The 8,653-nt window shown below is 29.7% G+C and overlaps 1 long non-coding RNA gene across 1 annotated transcript in view; it reads right to left on the bottom strand.

Moving 5' to 3' along the window:
• Window positions 1–1,590, bottom strand: part of LOC136035262 (uncharacterized) — a 95,228-nt gene extending 93,638 nt beyond the window's left edge. Inside the window, exon 1 of the long non-coding RNA XR_010619379.1 lies at window positions 1,145–1,590. This is a non-coding gene — a long non-coding RNA (uncharacterized LOC136035262). The remainder of the gene's footprint in view (window positions 1–1,144) is intronic.
• Between the last annotated feature and the right edge of the window lie 7,063 nt (window positions 1,591–8,653).

Genomic DNA, 8,653 nt, shown 5'->3' with positions numbered 1-8,653 from the left:
TTAATAACATTTTTTATAGAATATATATATATATATATATATATATATATATATATATATATATATATATATATATATATATATATATATAAACATATATATATATATATATATATATATATATATATATATATATATATATATATATATATATATATATATATATATATATATATATATATATATATATATATATATATATATATATATATATATATATATATATATATATATATATATACTAGCTGTTGGGGTGGCGCTTCGCGCCACCCCAACACCTAGCTGGTGGGGGCGCTTCGCGCCCCCCCCAAGCCCCCCCGCGCGCGTAAGTCGTTACGCGCCATATTAGTTACGCGCCATTGTAGTTGTGTCCCTATGTCCCACCTGTGAATCGACCATTCCCTGAGTCGCCATCGTCATTTATATATCCCCCCTGTGCACCCCGGCGTCCCCTTTGTAGTTATGTCCCTGTGTCCCGGTCGTCGTCATTTATACTCCCTGTGTCCCGGTGCTTTGTTGATTGCTAATCGAACATTCCTTTTGTCCCGGTCGCTTTCCCTTTGAGTGTCGTCATTTATTTAGATTGTTTCTCCTTTATTTTTTAGTTTTTACCTTTTTTAGTTTTTTTCTTTTTACTTTTTTTTTAGTTTTTATCTTTTTTATTTTTTTTATTTTTATTCTAAATTTTATTAGTTTTCTTTTTCTCTTCTATTTTTCAGTTTTTTCCTTTTTTTAAGTTTTTTTTTAGTTTTTAGTTTTTTTAGTTTTTTTTTTCCTTTTTTTCTTTTTAGTTTTTTATTGGTTTTTACCTTTTTTTTAGCTTTTTTAGTTTTTTTCGTTTTTTCTTTTTACTTTTTTTTTAGTTTTTATCTTTTTTATTTTTTTTATTTTATTCTTAATTTTATTCATTTTTATATCCCCCTGTGCACCCCGGCGTCCCCTTTGTAGTTATGTCCCTGTGTCCCGGTCGTCGTCATTTATACTCCCTGTGTCCCGGTGCTTTGTTGATTGCTAATCGAACATTCCTTTTGTCCCGGTCGCTTTCTCTTTGAGTGTCGTCATTTATTTAGATTGTTTCTCCTTTATTTTTCAGTTTTTTTCCTTTTTTTAGTTTTTTTTCTTTTTTAGTTCTTTTAGTTTTTACCTTTTTTAGTTTTTTTTTAGTTTTTTAGATGAAAATTTTTTTTAGTTTTTTTCCTTTTTTTCTTTTTAGTTTTTTATTGGTTTTTACCTTTTTTTTTAGCTTTTTTAGTTTTTTTCGTTTTTTCTTTTTACTTTTTTTTAGTTTTTATCTTTTTTAATTTTTTTTATTTTTATTCTTAATTTTATTAGTTTTCTTTTTCTCTTCTATTTTTATGTTTTTTCCTTTTTTTGAGTTTTTTTTTAGTTTTTAGTTTTTTTAGTTTTTTTTTCCTTTTTTTCTTTTTAGTTTTTTATTGGTTTTTACCTTTTTTTTAGCTTTTTTAGTTTTTTTCGTTTTTTCTTTTTACTTTTTTTTTAGTTTTTATCTTTTTTATTTTTTTTATTTTATTCTTAATTTTATTAGTTTTCTTTCTCTCTTCAATTTTTCAGTTTTTTCCTTTTTTTAAGTTTTTTTTTAGTTTTTAGTTTTTTTAGTTGTTTAGTTTTTTTAGTTTTTTTAGTTTTTTAGCTTTTTTATTTTTTTATTAGTTTTTAGTTTTTTTTGTAGTTTTTGCCTTTTTTTAGTTTTTTCAGTTTTTTTTTAGTTTTTAGTTTTTTACCTTTTTTGTGGATCGTCACCTGATCCACAGATCCACAGACAGACAGACAGCTTATTTTTATATATTTTTTATTTTTTTTTATTTTATTCTTAATTTTATTAGTTTTCTTTTTCTCTTCTATTTTTCAGTTTTTTCCTTTTTTTAAGTTTTTTTTTTAGTTTTTAGTTTTTTTAGTTTTTTAGTTTTTTTAGTTTTTTAGCTTTTTTATTTTTTTATTAGTTTTTAGTTTTTTTTTGTAGTTTTGCCTTTTTTTAGTTTTTTCAGTTTTTTTTTTTAGTTTTTAGTTTTTTACCTTTTTTGTGGATCGTCACCTGATCCACAGATCCACACACAGACAACTTATTTTTATATATATAGATATATATATATATATATATATATATATATATATATATATATATATATATATATATATATATATATATATATATATATATATATATATATATATATATATATATATATATATATATATATATATATTTATATATAGGAATTTACAAACTTAAAAGATTCTATGAAATTGGTGATTAGCGAGTGAATTATTAATCTAAATGTTGTCGTTATTATTATTATTTTTTTTTTCTACAGAGAAAGGCTGCTCCTGTACTTACCGCTCCTACTGTTCAGTATTAGAAAGAGCAGGAACGGTTTTTGTTACCCTGATGATCCTCTCTTTGAGAGCAAACAACATAGCACCCTTCCGCAGGATATATATATTTATACATATATATATATATATATATATATATATATATATATATATATATATATATATATATATATATATATATATATATATATATATATATATATATATATATATATATATATAAACTAGCTGACACCTGCCGTATGTTGCTGTGCCGCTGCACACCACAGCAACACATACACATGGAGGGTAAGCTAGGCACCCCCACACGGCTCGCTTCTATATATGGATCTTCATTGTCGCTTGTGGTGCATTCTAACTGTTCTGACATTCTGTCTCAACTGTTCTGACATTTTGCTCTAACATTCTGACAGTATTGTCGCTTTTAACTCCGATTAGTGCTTTGATGGGAACAGAAGGACCTATCTTGCGGTTTCTGGTAATGAACGGTAAGAACAGTAAAATTAGAGTATCTTTTCTCAATAGGAATGAAATGCACAAAATACTGTGTTATATTCAGTTTCAACTGATAAGTGAAATGAAGTTTGAAGAAGAAAACTCTGAGGGTTGTGAAATTTAGATAAAAACCTTTTAAAAATATACACGGTTTAAATAAGAAGTATGCTGTTGAAATCGACATTTTTGAAAACCCTTAAGTGGATGTTTACAGACTCCAACATGAAAGTAACGACCGTAACTACGGTTTTGGCAATGAATGGTATGGACAGTAGGTACATAGTGCCTTTCCTCAGCAAAATAAAAAGTACCAAAAAAACAGAATTTTATTCATTTTCAACTGAACAGTGTAATGTAGTTCAGAGAAGTGAGCTTTGAGAGTTGCGAAAAATAACTTGAACCCCTTATGAATGCACCAGATGGGAATAAGAAGTACTCTGTTGAAACTGTCATTTTGGAAAACAATTAAATGGATGTTCACAGTACTCCAATGGGGACAGAAGGACCTATCTTGCGTTTTCTGGTAATGTCAGTAATAATGGTAATTGCGGTAACACCTGTAAGTGCAAAGCAACTTCCCTTAATATAAATAAAATATATAAAAACAGAGTTTCATTTATGTTCAACTGAACAGTGAAATGTAGTTTGGAGAAGAAAGATTTGAGAATTGTGAAAATTAGCTTGAAACCCCTCAAAAATACGTCGGATTGAAATAAGAAGTATGCTCCTTTAATCTACATGCAGAATATGCCAGGTGAACACGTGTAGGATATAGAATTTGATAATTAATGATGGTTGATTTGATTACTTAATTAATAAAATTAAGTAACAGGTAATCAATAACCATTAATGATATTTTATTTCTGGAACACACCCTTTGGGAGTATTTGCTTGAAAAGCTTGTGTATCTTAAACTTAACCGGGACACTCAAAGAGAAATTACAGACTGGGACACCGGGACACAAATGACGACCGGGACACAAGGATATAAATGACAGGGACACAACTACAACCGGGACGCCGGGGGGCACAGGGGGATATATAAATGACGACAGGGACCCAGAGAATGTTTGATTAGCAATCACCATCAACAAAGCTCAAGGGCAATCATTAGAATCATGAGGTATAGATCTGAATACGGATTGTTTTTCCCATGGACAATTATATGTTGCATGTTCAAGAGTCGGTAAACCTGACAATCTATTTATATCCACAGACAATGGGACAGCGAAGAATGTTGTATATTCGCAAGTTTTACTTAGTTAAAAACGTATATATATATATATATATATATATATATATATATATATATATATATATATATATATATATATATATATTCACAGGTGGGACACAACTACAATGGTGCGTAACTAATATGGCGCGTAACGACTTACGCGCGCGGGGGGTCTTGGGGGGTGGGCGCGAAGCGCCACCCAAACAGCTAGTATATATATATATATATATATATATATATATATATATATATATATATATATATATATATATATATATATATATATATAATATCCTAATCTATATATATATAGATATATATATATATATATATATATATATATATATATATATATATATATATATATGTATATATATATATATATATATATATATATATATATATATATATATATATATATATATATATATATATATATATATATATATATATATATATATATATATATATATATATATATATTCTATATATATATATATATATATATATATATATATATATATATATATATATATATATATATATATATATATATATATATATATATATTCTCTTTTTGAAAATATGTAACCCGGAACTATCCGGCCCAAAAATAGCTATTAAGTAGGTCAAAAGTTATAGAAGATTCGTAAAGAGAATTAATCTAGACAGCAAAATGATATGAGTGACACTATAATTATGTGCACATTTCAAAAGCATGAATTATATAATCCCCTCCCCCCAGAAGTGGTCGCATTATTTTTAGTATCTATGTCGCATACAAGTATGATTTGGTATCATGTATATACTGTTGTATTTCTTGGGTATACTTTGGTATCATCAATAAATTTTCTGCTTTTGCATACTTCATAACATACATAGCGATTTTTAATTGTGTAAGCATCATTGTAGGGTCGAGATATGACATCATTTTTGCTATAGACGTCATAGCAGAACAAATATCATGATGTCATTGTCACCATAAAAAGAAATTTCCTCAAAAAATACTAATTAGTTAGAAAATAGCGTTTATTCATAACATCAATGTATAATATCAGTTTTGAAGTAAAAATGCCCCCCATGAAAGATCAAGAAATTGAAATACTTAAACATAAGATATCCTTACTGGAATCTCAAATCCGTCAAGATACAGAGGCAAATTTGCAGAAGCTCGAGATCTCAAGGAAGAAACAAATTGACTTTTTGGGCTCTGAACTGTCTTGCAGCATCTGCTTCGAGGTGTTTGTTAAACCAGTTAGACTGCCGTGTCTACATCCATTCTGCCAATCCTGCATCCTTCAAAATCGAAAAAACAAAAGGGTTTGCCCCCTGTGCAGGGCAAAATACACATCCGTTGGCCGTCTAGATACTTTTCTGGCACGCTGCATTGAAAATCTTATAGAATTTTCCTATACAAGGAGTGAAAAGACCGAAAGAGCTAAACTTGTAGCTGCACGTGAAAACTTGGAGAAACAGTACTTGGAAAAAATACTTGGAAAATACTTGGAAGACATTGAAATTGAGGAAGAATGGGATATTTATCAATGTGATATAGTGATTCAATTGGTTGAAAGTGTTAAAGAGTCCTTTTGGAAGTTTATATCTGTAATCTGTTTTCTAATCTTTTTTTTCTTCATTCTACTCCCCTGGCTCTTTGAAAAAGATGACGAAGATGAAGACTGACATTGAAGAATTGTAAAAACTGCCAATCAAATAAACCCTTTCTGAAAATTACAGGAGCATATCTTCCGTAAGAACCATATATGTCCCCAGGGCATAAATTAAGACGCCTGCCTCTGGGTCGGGAGGTGGGGTGCGTTGACACTGGAGTTTTGTTATCTGATCATTGAACTATTTTTAACATAATGGCTTTTTCAAAGTTTTTATCTTGTGCAATTATGGATAAGAGTGGGGGGCTAGTTGCCTTCCGATCACTTTTGACTCTTAAAAAGGGCATTAGAACTTCTAATTTTCAATCGAATAAGCCCCTTCCAAAGATTACACGACCATCCCTTACATATGATGTGCCTCTGAGAAAAAAAAAAATCATAAAACATTGAAGCCTTATGGCCTTTACTATAGACAACGCTATAGCGCGGCCTCTGATTGCAGCGTATAGGCAACTCTTAAGAGTGAAAACTGACACTGCAATCCAATGCCATCTAACATTAGGCCTTTCTTCGTATTTTTTCAAGCTTAAAAAAAATTCAGAAAGATGAAAAAAGACACTGAGGGTATTATTACACAAAATTTTCCAATTACACTAGTTTTGGCTTACATATACACTAAAAAATTCCAAGAATCCTAAAACACCAGATGTCATTGGTAATAATTCATCAAGACTAGCAATAGTTTCCAATATGGTGAGATACCAACATTTTCTTAGTTCATTCGAGTCCTTATCTAACTTTTTTGCTTAAAATTGTGTCCCCTGGGTGTAATCCAGGTAAAGTTGACCCTCGGGTAAAGTTGAGTTTCAATTCACTCTTATGAAACAAGTATATAAAATGTATAACCTCCCGCACTTAATAAATATTTAAGAATAAATTACACTGTCAAAATGCAGATACTTCCTGGCCAATGTTGGAAAAGTCCTAAGCGAACAGTAGTTGCGTTAGTCCACTTAGCCCCGACAGATGTTTACTTATGGTAGTATCTTTTAGAGGTTTTTGCATGTTTAGGTTGATAGAATTAATGTTAATTGGTTATTAACATTATGTTACATTAACATATGTTAATATGTGTATTAACATAATGTTAATTAATTAGGTTGTTAATTTGAAAATTAATGTTAAGAGGACTAAGTCGTAAAGGCTGGGAGTAAGTGAAAATGAAAAGGTGATGTTGGATAATGCAAAGATTGATCAGCTTCACTTACCTCCGTAGTATTATTATCAAAAATATAACGTCTGGAAGAATATGAAGACAAGTCTGTAAACCAAAATTAGAATAGTGGAAGCTATAGTGATGATAGTGGTCAAATATGGTTTTGAAGCATGGGCGCTCCGAAAAGCAGATGAAGATTTGCTAGATGTTTTCAAGTGAAAATCCCTACAGATTGTTCTGGGTACCCTGCTTACCGACCATATTTCAAACAGTAGGCTTTACGAAAAATGTGGTTCAATTTCACTTTCTATGGTTATGATGAGAGAAAGATTGAGATCGCTTGGGCAAGTTCTGAAGATGATGGATGACGGATTACCGTAAGTTGTTCTTTTCGGCCAGCCGTCAAGGGCTAAGCAAAAAGCAGGTTGTCCGCGATTGGGGTGGGGAATGTTATAAAGAAAGATTTAAGGGAGACGGGACTTCGTGGGGGGATGTAAAGAAAAAGGCTTCGAATGGATTGGGATGGAGAAGGAACGTGCGTAGCTAGCTAGGTTGGTCTCAGGCGGCCGTGTGCTGTGTGAGTTGTTAGTAGTAGCAGTAGTTGTGCAAGATTTTCAATATCCTCCGTCTTATAGTCTTGCTATAAGACTACCAACCCACACGCGACGGTTTGTCCTCTCGGCTCAGTTAAGGCTCATGAAAAATTATTGATTTTGGTTGAATTGGCTCTAAGAAAAATTTTCAATTAATGTATGTGTCGATGATAACCAGACTAAACTTGCACTCAGTTCTTTTCTGCTGGTTGATATTTGAAAATTTAAATGAAAATTGAAAATTGAATTAAAAATACATTTAATTTTTATGAAAATTAAATGAATAATTAGGCTTAAATTAGCCTAGATTAAAGTTACCGTAGAATTTCAAGTGTAAATGTAACAAACGAATTAAAAGGGACATTTATTTGTTTTTGTTTATTTATAATACTCCGTACTTTGTGTTTTTTATACTTTACGGGTAATAAAGTTCATTCATTCATTCATTCATTATGTTAATATAAATTGCTGTTGCTTTTTCTCTATTCATTCGACAACTTTAATCCAAAAGGTATTATGTTCTAAAAAATAAAGTTTGACAGGAGAGTGGAAAGATTAAAAAAAATATAAACAAGTATTAATTCATTCAAAAAAAAATTAATGTAAAAATGTTAGTGTGTTAATTTTGGGGGATTTCAACCGTGTCAAATATAATTTTTATTTATTTTAAGGCATTAAACGTTTCAAGTGTACTGAATTTCTATTTGGGACGAAACTCGCTTTTTTTCGAAAAAAAAGAGAATTCAATAGAATTCAATAGCATAAAAATCTGATTCTTTTGATGTATCTATTGGTATCAAAATTCCGTTTATTAGAGTTTTAGTTTATATTGAGCTGGGTCGCTCATTGTTACTACTACTACTTTTTTTCGAAAAAAAAGAGAATTCAATGGATAAAAAACTGAAGCATGCACAAGGACGCCCATATTTTATATGAATGATATAAAATTCTGAAAGGAAATTGCGATACAAAACATTCTATCATTAAAATGAAATAAAAATATATGATAATGGGTGAAAATATTTATTAAGAGAATAAAAAAAATTTATGTATATTAATAAAGCCCCGGGTAATTCAAGTTCACGTTCCGAAAGCCTTTATTAACAGAAAAAAAAGAAAAAACTGGACTAAACAGCTAAAATATACA

The sequence above is a fragment of the Artemia franciscana genome, chromosome 14 (genome assembly GCF_032884065.1).
Source record: "Artemia franciscana chromosome 14, ASM3288406v1, whole genome shotgun sequence".
Classification (NCBI taxonomy): Eukaryota; Metazoa; Arthropoda; class Branchiopoda; order Anostraca; family Artemiidae; genus Artemia; species Artemia franciscana.
This window is presented reverse-complemented; position numbering and strand designations above follow the sequence as displayed.